Source organism: Podarcis bocagei (genome assembly GCF_964188305.1).
Source record: "Podarcis bocagei genome assembly, chromosome: 1".
NCBI classification, from domain to species: Eukaryota; Metazoa; Chordata; class Lepidosauria; order Squamata; family Lacertidae; genus Podarcis; species Podarcis bocagei.
In genome coordinates, this window is record NC_138125.1 from 42978291 (window position 1) to 43002745 (window position 24455).

The 24455-nt window shown below is 42.3% G+C and overlaps 1 long non-coding RNA gene across 1 annotated transcript; it reads right to left on the reverse strand.

Annotated features, from left to right (window-relative positions):
* Positions 1 to 15388: 15388 nt before the first annotated feature.
* LOC308597861 lies at positions 15389 to 23226 on the reverse strand. Its single transcript, XR_014013221.1, has 3 exons — positions 23081 to 23226; positions 20742 to 20824; positions 15389 to 15519 (listed from the first exon to the last, which is right to left on the reverse strand). It is a non-coding gene; the product is annotated as an uncharacterized lncRNA (long non-coding RNA).
* Positions 23227 to 24455: the final 1229 nt, after the last annotated feature.

Consider the following 24455-nt stretch of genomic DNA (forward strand, 5'->3'; position numbering starts at 1 on the left):
AGGCAAACGTTTTGTGTTTGCTGTGGATGAACAGATCCAGCCCCCCCAAACAAAAAATATATTCTGAAAGACAAGGAGGGATGTTCCAAAATTAGCAGTTATAAAATGGTTACAGTAAAACTGGGGTGGTGGAGGAGGGGAAATTAACACTCTGAATATGGACGAGTGGCGGTGGACTCTCTTTCTTTGGAGGTTTTTAACAGAGGTTGGGTGGCCAGCCATCATGTATGATGTAGTGGAGATTTCTGCATTGCAGGGCGTTGGACTGGATGACCCTCAGAATACCTTCCAGCTGTACAGTTCTTTGATTTTATGGCAGTTAAGGTTTGGGGTAAAATTGACTGGTTAGAACAAGAAAAGGAAGACAAATTAATGACAAGTTTATTGAAAAGTGGAGCTATCTTATTGTGTATTAGACTAATAAAGTACAAGATCATGTCAAACCAACCATATATACTTCATTAGGAACTTTGAGAATTAACACCATTGAATTTTAACACCATGTATTATCGGGTGGTACTGTGGTCTAAACCACAGAGCCTAGGACTTGCCGATCAGAAGGTCGGCGGTTCGAATCCCCGCGACGAGGTGAGCTCCTGTTGTTCGGTCCCAGCTCCTGCCAACCTAGCAGTTCGAATGCACGCCAAAATGCAAGTAGATAAATAGGTACCACTGCAGCGGGAAGGTAAACGGTGTTTCCGTGCGCTGCTCTAGTTTGCCAGAAGCAGCTTAGTCATGCTGGCCACCTGACAAACTCTGGCTCCCTTGGCCGATAAAGTGAGATGAGCTTGCAACCCCAGAGTCGTCCGCAACTGGACCTAATGGTCAGGGGTACCTTTACCTTTTTATTATCATCACAGTCATTCATCTTTTGCTATTTTGGTTGCTTAGGAACATACAGGGTGTTCAAAAAGTAACTATACACCTATGGACAATGTATGGACTGTAGGTGTATGATTACTTTTCATACACCCTGTACAGAAGCATCTCCAGTTGGATCTAGAGAAGTTCATACAATGTATTCCAGATTTGAACTGCACTTGGGATGTTTTATTGTATTTTTAATATTTTGTTGGAAGCCGCCCAGAGTGGTGGGGAAACCCAGCCAGATGGGCGGGGTATAAATTCTTCTTCTTCTTCTTCTTCTTCTTCTTCTTCTTCTTCTTCTTCTTCTTCTTCAAGGTCAGATCCAATGTGCAGATCCCTCACCACATAAAGGAACTGTCAGTTACAAAGATCTTCATATTCAAGAAGTTCTGAAACTGTTGCATCAAAGCAATAAATCATCCCCCCCAGCAAAAGTGAAGGTGGTCTATAGTTAAATGATGGCTTTTTCATGAGAGATTGCTTGAAAGATGAAGGAATGCTTTATTGAAAAATAGGGAAAAAATCTCTCTAAATTTGGAAGTAATTATTAAATGATACTTGTCTTGCAGTATATCTTCTGGAACAATGTCCTTGGAATGCCAGTTCTGAACTTTTGTATATCTGTGAGATGCTAACCACAAAAAGTTCCCACAAAACCATAAAAGCAACATAGGGTACATTTTCCAGTTTTCATCGCTCTGAAGATCTTTAACTGCACTGCTCTGAAGCAGGAAATCATTAAAAAATAATATTAGGGATATGGATCATTCACAACATATCCAGGAAACCTGCCCAAGCGCAGACATAATGATGGGGGAAGAGCAACTTATTTCTCAATGTCATACATTGTTATTGCACTACAAATGACATTGTAAAAAACAACAACCATATCTATGAACTTCCTTTTCTTTGCAGATTCTTCTGCAAAGGGGTGGTTCAAAGGGGACCCTATTTTTCTGCTTAGATATATGCTTTCAGCAATCCTTTTTCTCAACAACAACACCAGAATCCATGTAAAATCCAGCCTTCAAAAAAACCACAACTTTTCTCTTTTGCTAATTTATAATATCTGTATAATAAATCCATTCTGCATGATGGAACGGATCTTTTAACAAAATGAGTATTTAAAAGTCATTTCCTGGTAGAAAAACACTACTGTGAGTGATAAAGACCCATGGAGGCAGAAAGCAATCACTTTTTACATTAAGAAGCTTACAACTTTGGTTACCATTGCAAAGAGTGTCTAGTTTTTAAATAATGCACAGTTTATTTTATTTAAAAGCATTTATAACCCATGATGTCTCCTCTCCTTGGCCAATTTTTACTTGAATAGCCTTTTCACATAACTGTACCTTAATGGTTCTTGTGGCTTCTACATTTGCTCCCATCTTGATCCAGATATTTTCAAAATGGCTTCCAAAGAGCCAAGGGTCACTCAGCCTGCCATGTAAACATGCCATAAGGAGAAGAGCCCCGTGGCTAGGAGTCTTTACACATAATTCTATGGAGACAGAAAATAGTAGCAAGCACACCTGTAGTATGTATTGCAGATACAGTGGTACCTCAGGTTACATACGCTTCAGGTTACAGACTCCGCTAACCCAGAAATAGTGCTTCAGGTTAAGAACTTTGCTTCAGGATGAGAACAGAAATCGTGCTCTTGCAGCGCAGCAGCAGCAGGAGGCCCCATTAGCTAAAGTGGTGCTTCAGGTTAAGAACAGTTTCAGGTTAAGTATGGATCTCCGGAACGAATTAAGTACTTAACCTGGGGTACCACTGTATTAATATTGCAAAATCTGAAGCAACTGAATGCATGAAAATGGAGTCCCTTTGGAAAAAAAACATTGTCAAGGTCCCTAAGCTTCATTCAAAAGTTTATTCGCAGAACTTTCTTCAAAACAAAACAAAAACATCAAATTATACATCCAAAACATCCATATAAAGTCTTGTGCTGTCCAGCACAGGCTCAGTATCCTACAAATAAAAGAAACTAGAGCTGACAAACATGGCACACTCGGTCTCTGTCTCTCAGGCATCATTGCCTGCATTTCAGGCTGCATCTTTTCTTAGGCTGTTTACCTGGAGAGCTTCATTTACATCCAGACTTCTGTTTGTCCTATGATCCGTAGACGCAGGTCTGTAATTTGCAGGCACAGGTCCGAGTGTTGTTGTGTTCAACAGCTTTCGGTGGGAAAACCCACTGTCTACCACTGAATAGGAATAAATGTCAATCCATGGAAAACTCGGTTGCCATTTGTTCAGATTCAGCGGTAGACAGCAGGTTTTCCTGGGGAAAGTTGAGGGACACCCCCCCATCTGTGCCTAGAAATTGTGACACAAATCTGTATGAGCCTATGACTCCCATCATCCCTAACCACTGGCCATGCTGGCTGGAGGTGATGGGAGTCCAGCAACATCTGGAGGGCCAGGTTCATCATATGGCGACCTTTGCTACTTCAGAATTGTTGAGGTTTTGCATGTGTCACAAAATTAAATACTCCATGAAGAAAAGAATCTAAAATCCCCACACATAGAATATTAGCACTTCCAGGGGGAAACACTAAACTAAAACCCCTGTCCCTGGTTCCTAATTTTCTATGTGTAAGAAGATGCTTCATATGGGGGGGGGGTTTGGGGGGTTGGGTGCATATTACTGTTCAGTACTGTGTTTTCCTCCACTAGCAGCCTGAAGTGGGGCAGGCCAGAATCAGTTTTACCGTGTGTTGCAACTATTTGTCTAGAAACTCTGTTATAAACAAGTAAAACCACTTGTATTACAAAGAGACAAACTCCTCAATCTGCGACTTGGCTACTTAGAACAAACTTATTTTGAAAGACTTGAGGAGCATGACATAGTGACCTTCTGCGACTGGTAAACAGAGCAAGAATTTGGCAGCAACCTCGTCATTTGACATACATTTGCTTCAGTGGAAAACAACAGATACGATCAATGCCTGGGAGGTTACTTATTCTAGACTTTTCCTCTCAGGAGCCAGATTGCAGAGAAAAGGAGGAGAGGTTTCTTGGTGTGAAAACCTATAGTGTTAAATGGTATCAAAAGGCTTTTAATGTATTGTATACTCGGATAGATAGCATTCACTGCAGGTTACTAAAAGAACAGTTTATTGCAAAAGCAAGAAGAGGAGAAAAGGAGGGAAAAGATGGGACACAATAATGATGAAGAATCATACAGCACCTAGCACAGCAAATTAGAACTGCTACAACAGGAAGAGAGAGAGAAAAAAATCATAAAGTGGTCTGCCAAGACCCTTGGCAATTTTCATGTGGTTCATGGGGGGAAATGATTGGGTACCACTTCCTTACGCTCACCAAGATACGAAAATGTTGTGCAGTGTTTCATTTTACAATATACAGAGCCCAATAAAGGATGGGGATCTACAATGAACTGCATTAGTTTATTATGAAAAGGCTTTTGGCATATTGTTAGAATTTTGGATGTCTAGACAGAGCTCATGGCACAGTACTATAGTGCCCTTCAAAAGCATGGAAAAATATTCAAGGCATTCTGTAACAACCATGAAGTGGTTATGAGATCTTGTCTGTCTTTAACACCAAATAAATATAAATCAATGCAACAATGCATCCAATTAAAAAGTGATGTGAAAACTCTAATTTTTAAAATCACGATTCAAACATGGTCATCATGACATTTTAAAATAATAATAATAATAAGAGGAGGAGGAGTTTGGATTTGATATCCCGCTTTATCACTACCCGAAGGAGTCTCAAAGCGGCTAACATTCTCCTTTCTGACTTATTTTTTAAAACAGATGACTACCTTTAGGTTGTGCAGAAATGCTCGAAGCATGGATCTTTTGAACCCAGAAAATGAAATAAAATTCCTTACAGTGAAGGTTTTCTGGGTTCATTTGACTAAGAGGCAGAGAGAGCGATAGACTTATTTTGAACCTAGCAAAATACCTATTGTACAATAAAAACAGCAAAACTGCTCAACTGCACATTTGTGTGGAGGGAGCAGGCGAAACACCCCCCCTCCCAATAAAAATCTGTTTGGAGGAAAAAGCAACAAATGCAACACAAGAGAAAAGAAATGTTCATGCAGTCAAGTCGTGCTTGAAAAATGGAATCGCATGACTTTTACATCACACTTGCCTGTGACCCTGGCACAATGTCATGCCCTCCCTCCGGCTGTCATTGAAGGCTGATACAGGAAGATTGCTTACTCAGAGGGACAATGCCCCTGTGACCCTGGACAAATAGAAACAACAGAGCATGTGCTTCTCCAATGCCTACACTATAGAGACATTTGTATTAGCCTCATCTCCCCACTACTCCCAAAGTACCCAGGGCGCACAGGACAATTCTATACCTCCCTGCTGCTGTCAGATACCAATCCTGCTGCAACACACAGTGTTGCCAGATTCTGCACAGCTGCATTCAATTTTTTTCAGAGGATGACCTGTGCCACAAACTAGATCTAATGAACACTCACATCAGAGTGCTCTCTGAACTGATGGTTGTAGTCTTTTATATACTAACCTTTTATGCTCTTCTATATCCGTTTAATGTTCCTAACCCTTCTTTTAGATTCTTTTAGTTTCTTTTATATTATTTTAGTTTCTTTTAGATTATTTTAGTTTCTTTTAGATTCTTATAGTCTTTTAGGTATACCTTCTGCTTTAATACTTTTAAGATTTCCAAAACGTTTTAGAAGAAGTCTTTAGGAGTCTTGGTTGACCACAAACTTGACATGAGCCAACAGTGTGATGCAGCAGCTAAAAAAGCCAATGCAATTCTGGGCTGCATCAATAGGAGTACAGCATCTAGATCAAGGGAAGTAATAGTGCCACTGTATTCTGCTCTGGTCAGAGCTCACCTGGAGTACTGTGTCCAGTTCTGGGCACCACAGTTCAAGAAGGACACTGACAAACTGGAACGTGTCCAGAGGAGGGCAACCAAAATGGTCAAAGGCCTGGAAATGATGCCTTATGAGGAACGGCTAAGGGAGCTGGGCATGTTTAGCCTGGAGAAGAGGAGGTTAAGGGGTGATATGATAGCCATGTTCAAATATATAAAAGGATGTCACATAGAGGAGGGAGAAAGGTTGTTTTCTGCTGCTCCAGAGAAGCGGACACGGAGCAGTGGATCCAAACTACAAGAAAGAAGATTCCACCTAAACATTAGGAAGAACTTCCTGACAGTAAGAGCTGTTTGACAGTGGAATTTTCTGCCAAGGAGTGTGGTGGAGTCTCCTACTTTGGAGGTCTTTAAGCAGAGGCTTGACAACCATATGTCAGGAGTGCTCTGATGGTGTTTCCTGCTTGGCAGGGGGTTGGACTCGATGGCCCTTGTGGTCTCTTCCAACTCTATGATTCTAAGAAGAGGAGGAGGAGGAGGAGGAGGAGTTTGGATTTGATATCCTGCTTTATCACTATCCTAAGGAGTCTCAAAGTGGCTAACATTCTCCTTTCCCTTCCTCCCCCACAACAAACACTCTGTGAGGTGAGTGGGGCTGAGAGACTTCAGAGAAGTGTGACTGGCCCAAGGTCACCCAGCAGCTGCATGTGGAGGAGCGGAGACGCGAACCCAGTTCACCAGATTACGAGTCCACTGCTCTTAACCACTACACCACACTGGCTCTTACAGATTCTAAATGATTGTACCCCACTTTACTTAAGCTGGTCTTTGACTGTAATAAAGATTTGATTGGTTGATTGATTGATACATCACACTAGCCCAGGATGTTTTCTGAAAATAAATCTTCAAAGATATCTGCCACTCCACTCTCTTATACAGAAACATACCTGATGCCCTATTGCTGCATCAATACCTCATCTAACCTTCAAATATGCTGGTAAACCCAGGATCTGCCAGAGCAGCGCCACTGCCCTCTAGAGAGCCACCTGCTTCCCTGTGTGCGTGAGAGAGAGGTAGATGGTGGAGCCTTGGTGGCATTCACAGAGTTCATCATTCATAGGGTTGGTTATGTGTTCCTGCTCTCCACCAAGTTCACTGAAAATTAGACTGAATGCAAACCTGGCAAGAGTGGATTTCTTCTCCATGTGTGAAGAATGAGAAAATAAATATGAGAATTACAACCCAGCGTTGTTACTAGTGGGCACTGAATTTCCAGGACTTTACAGCACAGTTTAATGTTGTTTTAAGGAGCCCAGCACCAGCTCGACTGCAACACTGCAGGTAACGAACAGGGGCGCATTGTCAGGGACATTAGTGCCAATTACATTATTAACTGAGGAATCTGAGGCATGTGTTTGGATTACCTACTCATTTCATTCCTTTTCCTGTTGTTGATCCTTTCAAGCAGTAGCAATTTTTCCAATTACAGGAATCGCTGGGGCCATGTCTGTGGACACTGGGCCTTCAGTCTTGGTAGGAAAAGATTCTGTAAGATGGTTTACATTGCTGTTTCCTCCGAGGGAGCCTGCAGCACACAGTATATGGCTTAAGGCTTAGCAGAGCACATACCACAGCTGTAGGATGTAGTGCATCTCAAGGGGCTTTGTGGCTGTTGAATTCTTAAAATAAACGGTTCCTTCCAGCCTGAGACGAGCATTAAAAATATATGTTTGCTTGCCAAAGCTGTGCAAACACACTAATTCAAATAAACCTGATCAATTATGTAAAAAGACAAGGCTTTGGGGAAGCAAGTAAGGATGGATGGATGAAGGGAAGAGGTTTGATTCCAGCCCCCCACCCGCTCATCACTTTTTCCTCAGCTGCACACATGCGAGGGAAAGCCAGCTGCTGTGGTCAGTATATTCTAACTATACAGAAGTAGGCAAGGTTCTTCTTTGATTTGAGGTTTGCGAAGCATGACTTGAAATGTTGAAAAACAAATAGGATAGTCCCAGGAGCACATGTTTGCTTTCTGGAGATGGAGATGGAGGCACCGTTGTTTTTGCAACACCTTCACTTCTCCAACATTGGCTGCAGATTGGGCCACCAGGGGTTTATTGAGATCAGTGTCTGGGTTCACAGTAAAGGGATCTTTTTGTAAACATATCTGAATCCTAAATATATTATTTGGAAGTAAGTCCCGTCGTGTGTGGGACTTATTTGGACATGCCCCAAAGAAATATTTGTTTCTCAGTAAAGTGTTTGGGGATTACACACTTTGTGTCTCTGAGCCATAGATGAGAGAAACCACCAGTGTCTTTAGAGGTAGAGGGTGAGTTAGTTATAACTCCAGGACAGGGAAATGCAAGAGCACAGCATATTATGAGAAGGTTGCTGCATCTTTCTTTGCGGAGACCATCAGCAGATGAGGAGAACCATGAAGAACCACTTCTCTTCCCAGCACCATTTTGCATGGTATTGTTATGTACACTCCAATCTATGAGTGGCAAGAGATTTCAGGGTTTTCAACATGCACCTTGGGTTTGGATTCCTTGGAATGAAAGTCACTGGAGTCAGGTGATGTTTCTGGGATGCACAGTTTATCCACACATAGATACGGGTTGAGCAAGAGATGGAAGGCTCATAGCATTAACACTCTTGTTCCCCATTAGGTTTCTAGGTGCCACCAATTCTATAGCTTGGGTTCCCCACACGGAGCAAGTCAAGCCTCTGGCTTTCTTTTGGACAGAGTTCCATTTTTTTGATCTCTTTCATGCATGGAAAACCAGATCATATCACCCTTAGCCAGGGCATGGGTGGGGAGAAGAAAGACGTGTCCGCTTCCAGAAAGAACTCTAGCTTCTGCAGCAACAGTTTCTCTGTACTTGCTCATCTCTTTCATTATGCAAAGGCCCATTCTCCTAACAAAAGGGATTGTGCCAGAAGTGTGCATGCACACGAAAGCTCATACCAATAATAAACTTAGTTGGTCTCTAAGGTGCTACTGGAAGGAATTTTTTTTTATCTTGATCACCCTGTTTGAGCTTCGGGAGCCAGACTCAAAAGGTTGGGTGGGACCTCAAACACACATTTATTCTAACCCCAATCTCATTACAATATTTTACAGTATTAGAGCTGTTTTGGAAGCCTTTCCCCCCTATAAAGGCATACATGATTTTTTGACCAAAGAGGGTAAAATATTACACCTTAAAAAATTCAATAAAGGAATATATATATATTTTAAAAGCTACTACTCCTCCAGACCTCAAGGCTGCCCCAGAGCTTGACTGTAACCTGACAATAACTGGCTGGGATCCAATTAGGCCCCGAATGTCCTGTAAAAGGCAATGGGACATGGGCTGAGTTTGAAATGTCTATGACTTTTGAGTTGGACCAGCTAGCTAAGGATTCTGCTTCTAGCGATAGAAAGTTCTGGTTCTAGTATAGGAATCTATCCTTGAAACAAATAGAAGGGGAGCAGTAATTCACTTCAGCGAAAATATGGACAAACATTAGGAACAAGTTCTCTTTTGGAGGAGATATGCTTTCTTGAGGCTCAGGAGAAAAGTTCATACCCCGAGTCTGTTTACCCAAGAACTGAATGTGGTTGGCACTTCATATTTTTGGCTGTGCTTGGAGATTTCTGAAGGGAAGTTTCTGACAGCTCCCACAAATTCAGTGTATAACAAGATCCATCAAAATGTATATATTCCAGATTTCGCTCCCCCCCCCATGTATTTTAAACTGTAAAGTTAGCTGCAAACTGAAGTTAGCATTAAACATTGGATGGCTTTGGAGCTAGGCCATGAAGTCAACTTTGTTTTTAATCTGATGGTTTGCTTATCCTGTGATACTCTGAAATGAAAAGTGCAATAAAGACAGTCTGTGGTAGGTGGTGATAAACCTGGAGTCATATAGACTACAATGTTGTCTAGAGGGAACGGAAAGGTTTGGTACTCCTCAAAGAGTTGACGCTAGATGATATGTTTAGGATTATAGCCTTGTGCATAGTTTCCTTTTGGCTCCCTCCTGTTTCCATGGCACAAATTTGTGCCATTAACTGCTAGTTTATTACCACGGTGACTATATCCCAGTATTATTGTGTTTAGATTATTAACATCCTACAATATTAAAAGACACATTTAAAGATTCCACGTTAGTAACTTGAGGAAAATCCTTACCTTGCTAAATGTTGGCTGGAGGCTGTCAGCTAGGGGTAGGGATACAGAGCAAAATTTTGTTTACAAGTTCCCACTTGTAACTATATATACTGTATTTTTCGCCCCATAGGGCGCACCTAGTTTTTTTTGGGGGGGGGAAATAAAGAAAAAAAAATATTTCCCCCCCAGGCGCGGGGCTGGGGCGGTGGAAGACCAAGCTTCCCCCGACCCCAGCCCCCAGAACAGGCTGCTATCCACAAGCCTTGGGAGCCCGGCGGGAGCTCCCCAGGCTTGCGGATATCTGCCCAAAGCCTGGGGCGCGCTGCTTCTGCAAGTCTAGGGAGCCCTGTGGGAAGTTGCTGCGGATAGCTTCCTGAAGCCTGGAGAGCGAGAGGGGTCGATGCGCACCGACCCCTCTCGCTCTCCAGGCTTCAGCGAAAGCCTGCATTCGCCCCATAGGACACACACACATTTCCCCTTCATTTTTGGAGGGGAAAAAGTGTGTCCTATAGGGCAAAAATACGGTAAGTAATTAGGATCTTTAAGAAAAGAGCAGATTTGGTGAAAAAATCTGGCCAGAGATCAAAGATAAGGTTCTGTTCTTATCCTTTCCAATTAGTCTCTCCTGAGTATGGGGCAGATCACATAGCACAGGTCTGGGCAGGGCATTTTTTTCAGCTGGAAATCACCGGAACTCAATTCCAGCACCTCTCAGGTGGGTTCCGACACCACTCAGATGGGTGTATTGCCATTCTAAAGAGAACAAAGGAAGCATTCAGGGTGAGTTCTGGCACCTCTTTTTCTAGAAAAATAGCACTGAGTCTGAGCAACTTCTCTCAGTCCAAAGGCCACATTCCTTCATAGGGAACTTTCTGAGGGCTACATGCCAGTGATTAGTGGGGACACAGGCAAAAGTGGGTAGGACCAGAGGCAACAGTATTTGGAACACAGGATGCAGCTCCTCATTTGTAAAGTAGGTTATATTATTGCCACATAAAAGTGAGAGGTTTATATGTGCAGACCTCTCCGTTTGCTATCCAGGCAAGAAAGAGACTTTGTCACAGTTTCCTGTGGTTTCCTATCCCTGCCACAGCACAAGGTTGCTGTGGAAAAATGGCTTCCCCAATAAGCATTCCTATCTCAGCCACAATTTTTTACAAGTGCTTATTACCGTATATGGCTTCTTCCAATTGTGTTGTGAGGCTCCATGTTCCTGCTGTCCGATATCAGCAGCCACAGGGAATGAGGCATGGAGACTTTACACATACTTGCAGTTACAATGGCTGGGGTTTTACCAATGGAAAGAGGAAGGCCATTTCTGATAGCATCCCCATGAAAATATTATGTGTGCTGTCTCTCTTACTCAAGTCACTAATAGAGTTCCACAGGTGTGGAAGAGTTTGACACCTGTGTTCTTAGAAGCAGCCTACACAATCCCAGCATGACACGAGGGGCCCCTTCCTTCACCCAAGTTCTCGACCTATTGTAAGAAGAAGGGTTCCCTTGGTTTGTGGTCGGTGGGAGAAGAACACACACAACCCTTCTGCATCCTTCTCCATGTTGAGATTTACAGGCACTTGGAAGCAGCAGGAGAACCTGCCTTCAAAGCCCAGTGAGTAAACATTGTACTGGTACTGCATCCCATGCTTTGAAGGCACTCAATGGTGGTGGAAAGTTTTCTCTCCTTCCAACCACCCAAAAGTCCTGGTGGGAGGCAGATCTTTTCCTCCCTCTTCTCTTGAGTCCTATGCGTATGCCAGAAGACTTAAGAGAGAGAGAAGAGGTAATTACAAATTATGGCTGACTGGCAAAACCAGATACAAATTTTGGACCCCTGATAACAGCTCATGCTCCTAGTTCAGGATACAGTGGTAACTCAGGTTATGTACGCTTCAGGTTACGTACGCTTCAGGTTACAGACTCCGCTAACCCAGAAATAGTACATCGGGTTAAGAACTTTGCTTCAGGATGAGAACAGAAATCGTGCTCCGGCGGCGCAGCAGCAGCAGGAGGCCACATTAGCTAAAGTGGTACCTCAGGTTAAGAACAGTTTCAGGTTAAGAACGGACCTCCGGAACGAATTAAGTACTTAACCCGAGGTACTACTGTATATCATTGGCTGTAATTTGAGCTGGCTAAGGATCTCAGGGCAGCTGTGGGACATGGCACAATGGAACTGCTTTGATCAAAAGGAAAACTGTACCTTGGGAGCATAACCTTTACTATTAGCTCACTGAAACTTTGTTTTCTCTGTGCTGTATTAACAAAAAAAATATTGCCTTGTTGTTCTAATGTCCTCAAATCACCCCTTGGCACCTTCTTATTTTAGCAGCACCACACCCATACAATGGACCTCCCCGGCTACCACATTTTCTCTACCAGAGGCAGCTGGATACTCAGAGGTTGAGCTCACTTCCCACTGTGGAGACTGTCAGTGTTCAATTGTCAGCTGGAAATAGAGTCACTGTGCCAACCATTCCAAAGGAATAGCACAGCACAATTAGTATGCTTCAAATATTTTACTGTGGGTAAGGGTTGGCCAACCTCCATAAAAATCCAGTGTTTTAAGAGGTGTTTGGTGACTCACTTGATTGTTAGAGGCCAGTGGTGGCTAGTCGCATCTTCCCCCTGAATTTTTTTTTGTTTGTTATTTTGTTAATTCAAAAATGTCAAGTTTGAGTAAGAAAGGAAGCGGATCAAATGTGTGTGTGGTGTTATCACAAAACGGCTGCATTGCTCACATACAGGAACAAGTTACTGACTTGGCAGCCTGCCATTTGCATCAAATAGTAGAAGGAGGGAAAAGGAGCAGAGTGCTGCAATTTTCTCAGACTGTAATCGTGAAAGCTTGCCAAGAAGATAACGACGTGCTAATTGTTCTTATTTCTCCCATCTCTGAATCTCTAGGGACAATAAAAAAAAAGAGACAGGAATGTACGTTCACAGGAAAAACAATCCAAAACTTACAGCCAGACAGTACATAATGACTCTGTTTTGATACTTTAGTTCCTCTCAATACAAGCATTTCTGTAGATTACAGACATTTAGCTCTTAAAGGAAAGATAATTTTCTTGCACAGCATCCCAACCCACGAGGAGTGCGAGATTCCAGGAGTTCTGGCACTTACCCAGGTTTCATGTTTCCTTTGAAATAAAGGACAACGTAGACTGTGGTGTCTTTATGATACATGGTTTATTTGCACATATATACAACCTGAGCCTACGATGGAGGGGTTCACAGAATTAACATCCTAACACCCTGCTTCTTCCATAGCCACCGCCTTGGAATCTGTCTGGCACAGAGCCACTTCCTTTCTTACCAGAATGGCCCATACATACTTAGAGCGTCATCACCTCACTAGGGAGCTAGCTTGGCTATTTGAGGAAGTGAATCTGTGTCAGACAGATTCAAGGCTGTGGCTCCACCTCACCAAACATAGAGAAAGGCAGCCAGAGCCCCAATTTCTCTGCCTCGAATCTCCTCCAGCATCCTCTGACCTTCTCTGGGGAAGCTTCAGAATTTTCAGTGCTCAGAAGCCCATCCAAGTATTCAGCTCATTCATGTGAGGGGGGAGAGGGGGGTTGTGCACGTCCAGTGTGTCCCTCTTGCCATCCTCTGCGTATTGGAGGTGGAGCTTCCACTAGGTATGGCAAGCCAATGTGGGGAGCTTCTCTGCATTGGACAGACTCCTCGATTGCCCTTTAGCGTGGACACAAGAAGGGAGTGGGGGAAGCAAGTAAGGCCCTACTTATCCCTCTTACATAGTGGGAAACATGTGATGCTGATGTTTTAGCTAAGACTAGAGGCTGAGCAATGCTTATATGTGGCTGCTGACGCCCCTCCGCCTTGATATTTGAAAGTGACATTGCCACTTCCACAGGGGCCTAATAAAGAAGCATTTATTACAGTGCTGTGTCCAGCAGTAAAGTTTATACCCATAAAAGCAACTTTTCAAAACCTTGCAAAGCAAGATTGTACATTTAGATATAGTACAGTGGTACCTTGAGTTACAAATGCCACAGGTTACAAACGCTACAGGTTACAAACTCCGCTAATCTGGAAGAGTTACCTCGAGTTGAGAACTTTGCCCCAGGACGAGAACGGAACTTTGCCCCAGGACGAGAACGAGTTGAGAACTTTGCCCCAGGACGAGAACGGAAACTGCCCCGTTAGCAAAAGCAGACCTCTAGTTAAGAACAGTTTCAGGTTAAGAACAGACCTCCGGAACGAATGAAGTTCGTAACTAGAGGTACCACTGCAAATCATTTTTACAATATTCCACTTTCCAGTTCATATGAAATCATGACTTGTCACTGTCTCTTTCTTTTCATAGTGAGTTGTTTTAGCTATCAAGGTAAACTTCCAGAGTTTGTCCGCCTGTTCTTTTGTTGAAGATCAAATTAGTAATCTCTAAAACATTTTTACATTTATATCCAATGAGTTCAGTGTGTTGTACGTAGTTCTCCTCCTCGCCAATTAAATTCTTGCAACAACTCAATAACAATCTCATTGATCCACCCAAAATGACCTCCTTGTGATGTCTGATTTTGATTGTAGGTTGGCAGATACACACCCAATGGACTGGACCACCATACTTTGAATATAAAAAGGAGAGCATGGATACTCAAAGTATTAACAGAACATCATCTTGGCTCTTGTATCTGAAGAAGTGTGCATGCACACGAAAGCTCATACCAAGAACTAACTTAGTTGGTCTTTAAGGTGCTACTGGAAGGAATTTTTTTATTTTGATCTATTAAATGTGATTGATGCTTGGTATCCCTGCATGAAATTGGAAAGATACAACTTTTTCATTTCATTGTTTGATTAGCTTTGGCAATTTCCTCCAAAGGCTTGAGGCACATAAGATAGTCACATAGTCACGAAGTACGATTGTGTGACTCATGGTAGCAGAAATTATTGTAGCGTCTCGCAGGAGAAACACAGCTGCAATGCATTTCAATCTGTTTAAATGGTTGAGAAACAGATTGGAAGCAGCAGTTCAGTTTTTAGCCGCTCCATGTCCCTGGTGTGTTGATGGAGTTATACTTACTTAATGATGTTAGTTATGAGTATTTCATCTGCTTTAATTCCAGTGGCTTTGATTCTCTGGACTGTCAACCTGGGGAAGCTATCAAGCTGCCTGAGGCTGCATATTGATTTTACAGGGCAATACAAAACGAAAGATTCTGTGTTTATTATTATTTTTATTTATCTGCTGTAGTTCAGTACCACATACTTAACTGTCAAGGGAGCAAAGAGTGGATGGTTGGCATTTATCTTTCAATTGCTTGAGCTTCAGTTACAAATCAGCGACACTCTGGAGACTACGCTTACCCTCTAGCACCCACCCTGCAGCATTCTGTCCTACTGCTCCTGGAAGTTCCTGACATAGACTTGTTTATCTGTGCCCTTGTTAGGCTGGGGGAAGTTTTCCATCCCAGGCAGTCTAAAAATGCAATGGATTACACACGTGCAGGTTCTTCCTTCTAATTTTGATTTTGATTTGGCTCAATGCTCTGTGTGGTTTTCCTTATTTCTCAAAGGCAGATCAGTACCCTGTGATCATCTCAAGTTGCTGCACGGAGAGATTCGGTTAGGTTTCCTCTGCGGCTGTCTTTGTAGCAAATTCAGCATTGCTGAAAGCAGTTTCCTTAAAAAAAATGTAAAGAATAGTGGTAATCAGACCTAACTTCTGCATATGAGCTGTTGCTTGTCTGCCACACCAGACACTCACGTGGTGGCTTGGTAGAAGAACTTCTTGTACTAGTCTTGCATGGAGGAACATGCGAAAGGAGTATCTGATAATACTTCTAGTTGTCTTAATTTGCTCCATCTTGTTTTGTTTGGGGCCAGTCCAGATCAAGGTAACTATTCACAAGGTGGAAGATTCTGTATTTTATTGCTGGTACTTTCTCTGCTCTACATGCTGCTTTTTAGGGCTATTTTACACACTAAATTATGAAAGTACAGTGGTACCTTGGTTCCAGTCACAGATAGGTAGCCGTGTTGGTCTGCCATAGTCAAAATAAAAAAATTCCTTCCAGTAGCACCTTAAAGACCAACTAAGTTAGTTCTTGGTATGAGCTTTCGTGTGCATGCACACTTCTTCAGATACCTTGGGTTACATATGCTTCAGGTTACAGACTCCGCTAACCCAGAAATATTACCTCGGGTTAAGAACTTTGCTTCAGGATGAGAACAGAAATCGTGCTCCGGCAGCGCGGCAGCAGCAGGAGGCCCCATTAGCTAAAGTGGTGCTTCAGGTTAAGAACAGTTTCAGGTTAGGAACAGACCTCCAGAACAAATTAAGTACTTAACCCGAGGTACCACTGTAATGCCTCTTGATGGAGACTGATTGCAGCACTAATGGAAGGTAAAGAGGTTTTGGTGTTTTTCCCATACCTTCATCTGGTGGGAAGTGGGAACGTCCATGTTAAGAGCATTACAACCATAAGGATGTTGAATTCTTAAAGAATAGAAACCTTTCCTAGTGAACACAACCCGAAAAAACACAACCTGAAGCGGCTATAACCTGAGGTATGACTGTAATAATAATAATAATAATAATAATAATAATTAATAATAATAATAATAATAATAATAATAATAATAATTGTTGTTGTTAAAGTCTGTATCATTGTGAGGCACTAAATAACATCTATTAGGCATTCAACCAGAGTTCACTTCCCTCATCCCCATAAGGAGAGTTGGATACTATCATAACTTTTAGTGGGCCATTTGATCTGTGATTGCTCGCTCACACTTGCAACTCATTATTTTACACAACATATAATTAACTTTTGAAATGTGCTGCAACAAGATGTGCTGATGACTCTTGGTTTAGTTAGTATTAAAGGAAGATTAGGCAAAATTCGTGGAGGATAGCTCCATCTGTCAATTGCCATCAGCTACAATAGGTATATGAAAGCTCCATGCTCAGAAGCAATGAATGCCAATTAAGGGGGGGGGCAAACAACTAAGGTGGTTCCTGTGTTCATGCCCCACATGTGGTCCTCCTGTATGCACCCAACTGGCCTCCATGGGCAACAGGATGGTGCCCTTGTCCTTATTCTGCAAGTCTTATGCTATTCTTTGTAAAACAGGTGCCTGTTGTAACTTTGCTGCGTTGGCAAGCTGGCAGTCAGCTATGCGTTACAAGAAAAAGAAAACAGCACTGGTAATAACAGATTTGGTGGTAAGGATTGCCCTTTTTTAAGGTTAAAGGAGGAACCAAATTTCAGTGTATATCAACCACATATATAATTATCATTCCAGCTGCAAATAAATATATCCCCATGGTGGTTAGAAAAGGGTGTCTCTTTGTTAGGGTCTCATTTCTTCATATGAGACTACAGACAATAATAATGCTGGCATTTTTGCCATCAGCTGTCACATTTCCAGAAAACGATATAAATATGCAACCGTTTTCAAGGCAGTTACTTTGTGTGCACAGCTCAGTGATTTCCAAATCCTTTGGTTGGTTTACTCATTTGAAGCCAACGCTTTTAGCTGAAATTCTTCCATCTCTCTGTCTCCCCAATTGCAGACGTCAATACCAATTTGAATTCTTGAACACCCACAATGATGGAACTTCATCTTATTCCAAACAGTGTGTGATTGAAGACGCAGGTCACCTCCAAAGGATGTACTTATTGAGCATTCATCCTGATTTCTTTCAAAGAGCTTGCACAGAAATTATACAACCCACTGTTTTACAGAGCCTTCATCATGATTGGTTTGTGTTAGGGTTGTACATTTGTTATACTACTCTAGTGCATTTTCCCATCACCTCCCTTATCATATTGTATAATGAGTGCTTCAATTCTCTTTAATTGGGGAAACCTGAATTTTCTAATATGCGATTGAATCCCTCCTGCAAAATAGTGGCAGTCTGAAGGTAACCTAGGACACAATGTTCCAGATGTCGTGCACAGGTATTAAAAATGTTGAAAACCAAAATTGAGAACCCATGTGTAAGGGGCACTTAATGACCTCTGCATCAAATAATGAATTGCAAGGTTTAGTAAGGAGAGAACATAAGAATTAGTCTCATGAACATGATAACAGCAGGCCACTATTATATGCTGGGAAGTGGTACGTATTTCTAAACCAAACCAAAAGTAAGTGAATGGATGGGAAATTCTGGTAAGTAATTGTTGGGACAAAAGGGAAAAAGGCAACAACAAGGTCATTTTACAGCAAGTTAGAATCCACTTACTGAATATTGTAGAAAGAAAAAATTGCTCCCTCTTTCCTTTTTTAAAAAAAATATATATCTCCGGAGATATCAGGTATTTTAATGACATTTGTTATGTGGTGTATGATGATGATAAGTGTCCTATAGGATAAAAAATTCCTTCCAGTAGCACCTTAGAGACCAACTAAGTTTATTATTAGTATGAGCTTTCGTGTGCATGCACACTTCTTCAGATCTGAAGGAGTGTGCATTCACACAAAAGCTCATACCAATAACAAACTTAGTTGGTCTCTAAGGTGCTACTGGAAGGAATTTTGTTTGTTTGTTTCGACTACGGCAGACCAACACGGCTACCTACCTACAACTGTTCTATAGGATGTTAGCTAAAATAACTGGCAGACAGATTTTACCCAGATGCTCCTTTTTGCTCTATTTTCCATTTTCCTCAAATGGCATGATTGTTGTTTTCTTTTTGTAAATGATGTTATAGGAATCTATCTCTATCTATCATCTATCTATCTGTTATCTATCTATCTATCATCTATCTATCTATCTATCTATCTATCTATCTATCATCTGTTATCTATCTGCTTAGAATCATAGAGTTGGAAGAGACCACAAGGGCCATCGAGTCCAACCCCCTACCAAGCAGGAAACACCATCAGAGCACTCCTGACATATGGTTGTCAAGCCTCTGCTTAAAGACCTCCAAAGTAGGAGACTCCACCACACTCCTTGGCAGCAAATTCCACTGTCGAACAGCTCTTACTGTCAGGAAGTTCTTCCTAATGTTTAGGTGGAATCTTCTTTCTTGTAGTTTGGATCCATTGCTCCGTGTCCGCTTCTCTGGAGCAGCAGAAAACAACCTTTCTCCCTCCTCTATGTGACATCCTTTTATATATTTGAACATGGCTATCATATCACCCCTTAACCTCCTCTTCTCCAGGCTAAACATGCCCAGCTCCCTTAGCCGTTCCTCATAAGGCATCGTTTCCAGGCCTTTGACCATTTTGGTTGCCCTCCTCTGGACACGTTCCAGTTTGTCAGTGTCCTTCTTGAATTGTGGTGCCCAGAACTGGACACAGTACTCCAGGTGTGGTCTGACCAGAGCAGAATACAGTGGCACTATTACTTCCCTTGATCTAGATGCTATACTCCTATTGATGCAGCCCAGAATTGCATTGGCTTTTTTAGCTGCCGCGTCACACTGTTGGCTCATGTCAAGTTTGTGGTCAACCAAGACTCCTAGATCCTTTTCACATGTACTGCTCTCAAGCCAGGTGTCACCCATCTTGTATTTGTGCCTCGCATTTTTTTTTGCCCAAGTGCAATACTTTACATTTCTCCCTGTTAAAATTCATTTTGTTTGTTTTTGCCCAGTTCTCTAATCTGTCAAGGTCGTTTTGAAGTGTGATCCTGTCCTCTGGGGTGTTAGCCACCCCTCCCAGTTTGGTGTCATCTGCAAATTTGATCAGGATGCCCTTGAGTCCATCATCCAAGTCGTTGATAAAGATGTTAAATAAGACCGGGCCCAAGACAGAACCCTGTGGCACCCCACTAGTCACTCTTCTCCAGGATGAAGAGGAACCATTGATGAGCACCCTTTGGGTTCGGTCAGTCAGCCAGTTACAAATCCACTGAGTGGTAGCAGAGTCAAGACCGCATTTTACCAGCTTCTTTACAAGAATATCATGGGGCACCTTGTCAAATGCCTTACTGAAATCAAGGTAGGCTATATCCACTGATTTCCCTTCATCTACCAGGCTTGTAATTCTGTCAAAAAATGAGATCAGGTTAGTCTGACATGACTTATTTTTCAGAAATCCATGCTGACTATTGGTGATCACAGCATTCCTTTCTAGGTGCTCACAGACTGTTTGCTTAATGATCTGCTCCAGAATCTTCCCTCCAGAATCTATCTATCTATCTATCTATCTATCTATCTATCTATCTATCTATCTATCTATCTATCTATCATCTATGAAGTAAAATTGAATGAATGCATGAGCTATTATGGGTCAAATACCACTGAGACCTTTTAGGTCATCTTCTCAAAGCATCTCAAATGCAGTGCCATTTAGTGGGGGGTAGGGCACACAGTCAGAGCTAATTTACATACCATATTTTGGCTGGGGAAACTCAACCTGATGGTTGGGAAATAAATAAATAAATAAATAAATAAATAAATAAATAAATAAATAAATAAATATTATTTTAAATCAGTACTTTACCAACTACTGTCCTTCTTAACGCTGCAACACACAAATCATGCAAACTGGTATTACCACACTGCAAAACTAAGTTTTGAAGAATTTGTACAGCTTGACCTGTTCTTTCCTTGGGAGAACTGAAAGCCAAATGTTGCCAGTGGTCATGAAGCAATGCACCATTAGAACCACCCAGTATATAAGTTCATGCTGAGAGTAGGATGGCTGCCAAAAATTAAGCAGCTATATTATTGCTGCGTATTAAGCCAACTGCCCATTGGTTACCTGAATGAAAGAACTTTGTTTTCTCTCTCTCCTGTATTTTCCTTAAACTGGTATTGCAGCAAAAATGGGGGGAAATCCAAGTACAATATATCCTTGAGAGTGGACACTCAAAGGAGCACACTGTGCACCTTCATAAAACATACTGAAATAATTAGTTTTATTTATCAGAGAACAAATACATACCCCAAAGAAGTTGACTGCTGCAATGATTGCCAAGAACATCTGAACTTGGATTTTCCATACCTCAGGCCTACCTTAAACAAAAGCTACCAAACAAGGTTCAGCCAGAATTTTACAGAGCATGCAATACTAGAAGACAAATAACAATAAAAAATAATCCAATTTTCAAAATAATAATTAATTGATGCACCATCAAGGACTGGTGGATCACTATCTTTGTTTTTAAGGTATGCTCAAGCCTTCTAAAAGTAACATTAGATTTTAGCAATGATTTTTTTTGGGGGGGCAGTATGAAAGCCGTATTAAAAACGCTTTGCTGGTGTGGAGAGCATAATGCATAGCTGTCAACTTTTCCCTTTTCTTGCGAGGAATCCCATTTGGAATAAGGGAATTTCCCTTAAAAAAAGGGTAAAGTTGACAGCTATGATAATGGGGAAAATATGTGTTGAATGAAATTAGAAAATGATGTTTCTATGTCCATGAAAAAATCTATTTATTTCTATCAGCTCTGTTTCATGTGGATTGTTTGCGTTTTAACTAACTTGAAAGGCTTGGACCCAGCAAACATAAAAAGTAGTTCTTCCCCTGTGGCCTATCTCATGTCTTATCATGGCCTCTGTGAACAGCTAGGTAAATAAGCCTCTTTCAGGCTATTTCTTATGAACCTCTGATCCTTAATCATGCAAAAGAGAAAGAAAGCAGAGGAAAGGCACTTGTAATGCAAAGGAATACTCTGGAAAATGGTAAAACTTCACACTTGCATTGAAGGCAACTGAAGCAAGAGCTGCTTTGAGCTTCATACTTGGATATACCCTTGCCATATGCTCTTTGTTTGGCGATAGGCAAGCCTAGAAGGGAAGTTTCAAAAGCTTTGGCAAGGCTGGCCACTCTAGAGGCTTATGAAAACACAAATAACTTGAGGGTTGAGTGCATGGGTAGGCAAACTAAGGCCCAGGGGCCAAACGTGGCCCAATCGCCTTCTAAATCCAGCCCGCGGATGGTCCGGCCCACAGCGTGTTTTTACATGAGTAGAATGTGTCCTTTTATTTAAAATGCATCTCTGGGTTATTTGTGGGGCATAGGAATTCATTCACTCCCCCCCAAAAATATAGTCCCCCCCCAAGGTCTGAGGGACAGTGGACCAGCCCCCTGTTGAAAAAGTTTGCTGACCCTTGGTTGAGTGTTTCAAAACAGATTCAGGCTGTTTTGTGTGGGTTGCTGGTGGTCAGTTTAATGCTAGTAAGAGGATGGCGTAGGGGTGGGGGCTTCTAGCATTTCTGCATTTGTTACCTGCCTTGCAATGCAATCATCTGCAGATTTACATAGAAGTAAGCTCCTCTATGTTCTGCGGACCTTACTCCTTAGTGTCTTTGGGATTGCAGCTTGAATATATCTGTATGCACTAAACAAAAACCAGATTTGTCATTGACTTTGCCAGAGCTAGCATGACAGGGTATGCTATCTCAGGTGGGTTGTGGTCACTGCCCCCCCCCCCCCAAATCTGGTCCTTGCTGCAGAGGCAGACTTTAGTTATATGGTGCACTGAGCGAGGACAAAACTTGGCACTCCTTAACTTTGAGTAGGTACGTGTATAAATATAGGTGGTGGTGGTTATTCTGCATGCCCTTGGATCTGCACCTTATGCAGGGAAACTTCCTGCACCACCCTAAATCTGGCGCTGCTTCCACCACCACTTTCCCCCACCTTCTCCATTCCCTGCTGCCTCTCCCTCAGTCATCCTCCTTCCAGCTGTGCATCCCAGCTGTGTCATCCTCACTCCCATAGGTGCCATCTACGCGGGCCTGCGGGGGCCCAGGCACCCCCAAATTTTCAACGAAGAGGCCGGACCCAACTGCGCACATGTGCATGCCACGGTGATGTCGGCATGCCCCTGACGCGCAGCGTAAATTAATAACACAGAGTTTTTAATTGAAACAAAGATTTACTGAGTTAAAAAAAAAAAAAATCTTCATGGTTCCAAACAGTTTGACTGAGATTGCATACTGACTCTGCTCACAGCTGAGGTAGACTGACTCTGCTGAAGTCTTACAGAGAGCACAAAGTGAAACTGGCTGCTAAGTCACATGTCAGAGTGACTCAACCGTTAGCAGTTAGGCCTGAATAACTTTAGTAGGCCCAAATGATTGTGCAGTCCCAGCACTTCCCAGCCTGCTTTGCTGCTTCTGCTCTCATGTGTCTTTGTCACATGACAGCCCTGGGCCCCCTCTGTTGCGGTGGCAAGGCAGTGCGCCTGCTCACCACTCAATATCACAATGGTGGGAAATACTGTGTAAAGTTTAACAGCATCTATTAAGCATAGTAAAGTGCATTAGACTGCTAACCTGTCTTTGCTGCAGGTGGTGATGCTTTGGCGGTGATGCAGGCATTCTCTGTTTCCATCTTGACCACAATGTTTCCTTTTGAGGAAGGGCTCCTACCTCAAAGTGAGGAGTATTGGACCTGGAGACGTCTTTAGGACCACTGCAGATTGCATCCTTGCAGCAGCGGCAGCGGTGGTGTTCCATAGTAAGCACACAAGCAGTGGAGGCAACAGGTGATGGGGTGGCGGTTGGCTGACAGCCATGGTGTTGGTGGCAGGCAGACAAGACCATGGGAGCCTCATCCGCCACCCTGTGTCACATGCCTCACCTGACCTTGCAGCGGAGAAAAAGGGCACAATATTTTATTTAAGTGCTTCAATGCTGTATGTTTTTTTTGTATTGTGTCCAAATTTCTTCTGAAAGCCAGTGTCTTCGAGTATAAAAAGGCTATACTGAGCTACTTGGCCACATGGCAGTTTTGGAACAAATCCGTTATGCTGGATGACTCATGACTCTAGCTCTTTTCTTTGGGGGGTGGGGCGGGTGGGAGTCCTAATTCAGTAAAAAAAAATACTCAATTTCATCTTATCCCAAGAGTAGTAGTAAAAATGAAAGTTTTTACGTGAACAAAATGGCCACTTTCAAACACTTGCTCTAAGAACTAATTACTTTTTTAAAAAAAAGATTCCTGTTTAGCTGACTGCAGATTGTCTCATTTTCCATTTTTAGAGATTTTTCTCTCCCTTCGATTTATGCTGGAAACAAACAATTATGCAAGGCTCCCCCTGCCCTGCAGTATCTGCCTCATTGCCAGTGGAAGTCCAGCAACATATTATTTCAACGTAACACTCCAGCATACTTGCATGTAGGGTTCTCGCATGTGGATGCCCTAATGTTGTTTCCCCACTGCCTTGTTGCATTTGCATATTGAACATGCAAGTTTGAAAAAGCTATTAAAAATGCCTTGACATCGGTCCTCTTCTAGATGCTTATTCTGGAGGACTCTGGGGAACGCGGCTCAAACGACTGGCAGGCTAAGGAGAGAATGATGGATTACTCTTCAGCTGTCCACACAAAATATGACCTCCATTGAAATAGCCAGCTTTGGTTTCTGTCACTGACATAACCCTCATCACACTTTTCTTCCAAACTCTTAAAAATAATGGGAAAGATTATTCTAGTCTGATCCCATTAGGTAGATATTACACTTTTCATAACGTTCTGAGATCATTGATATGAGGTGTTTTGTTTCTTTATTTTTATATAAAAAAATCTCTCCCATAGAAAAAAATGGGATGCAGTTTCAGGCCCTTGGTCCTCTGAATGCTTTGGTTTGGCAAGTCTCACTGTGGTGCATTCCAATTGCTTTCTGTTTTCTTCTTGGCTGCATTGTTCT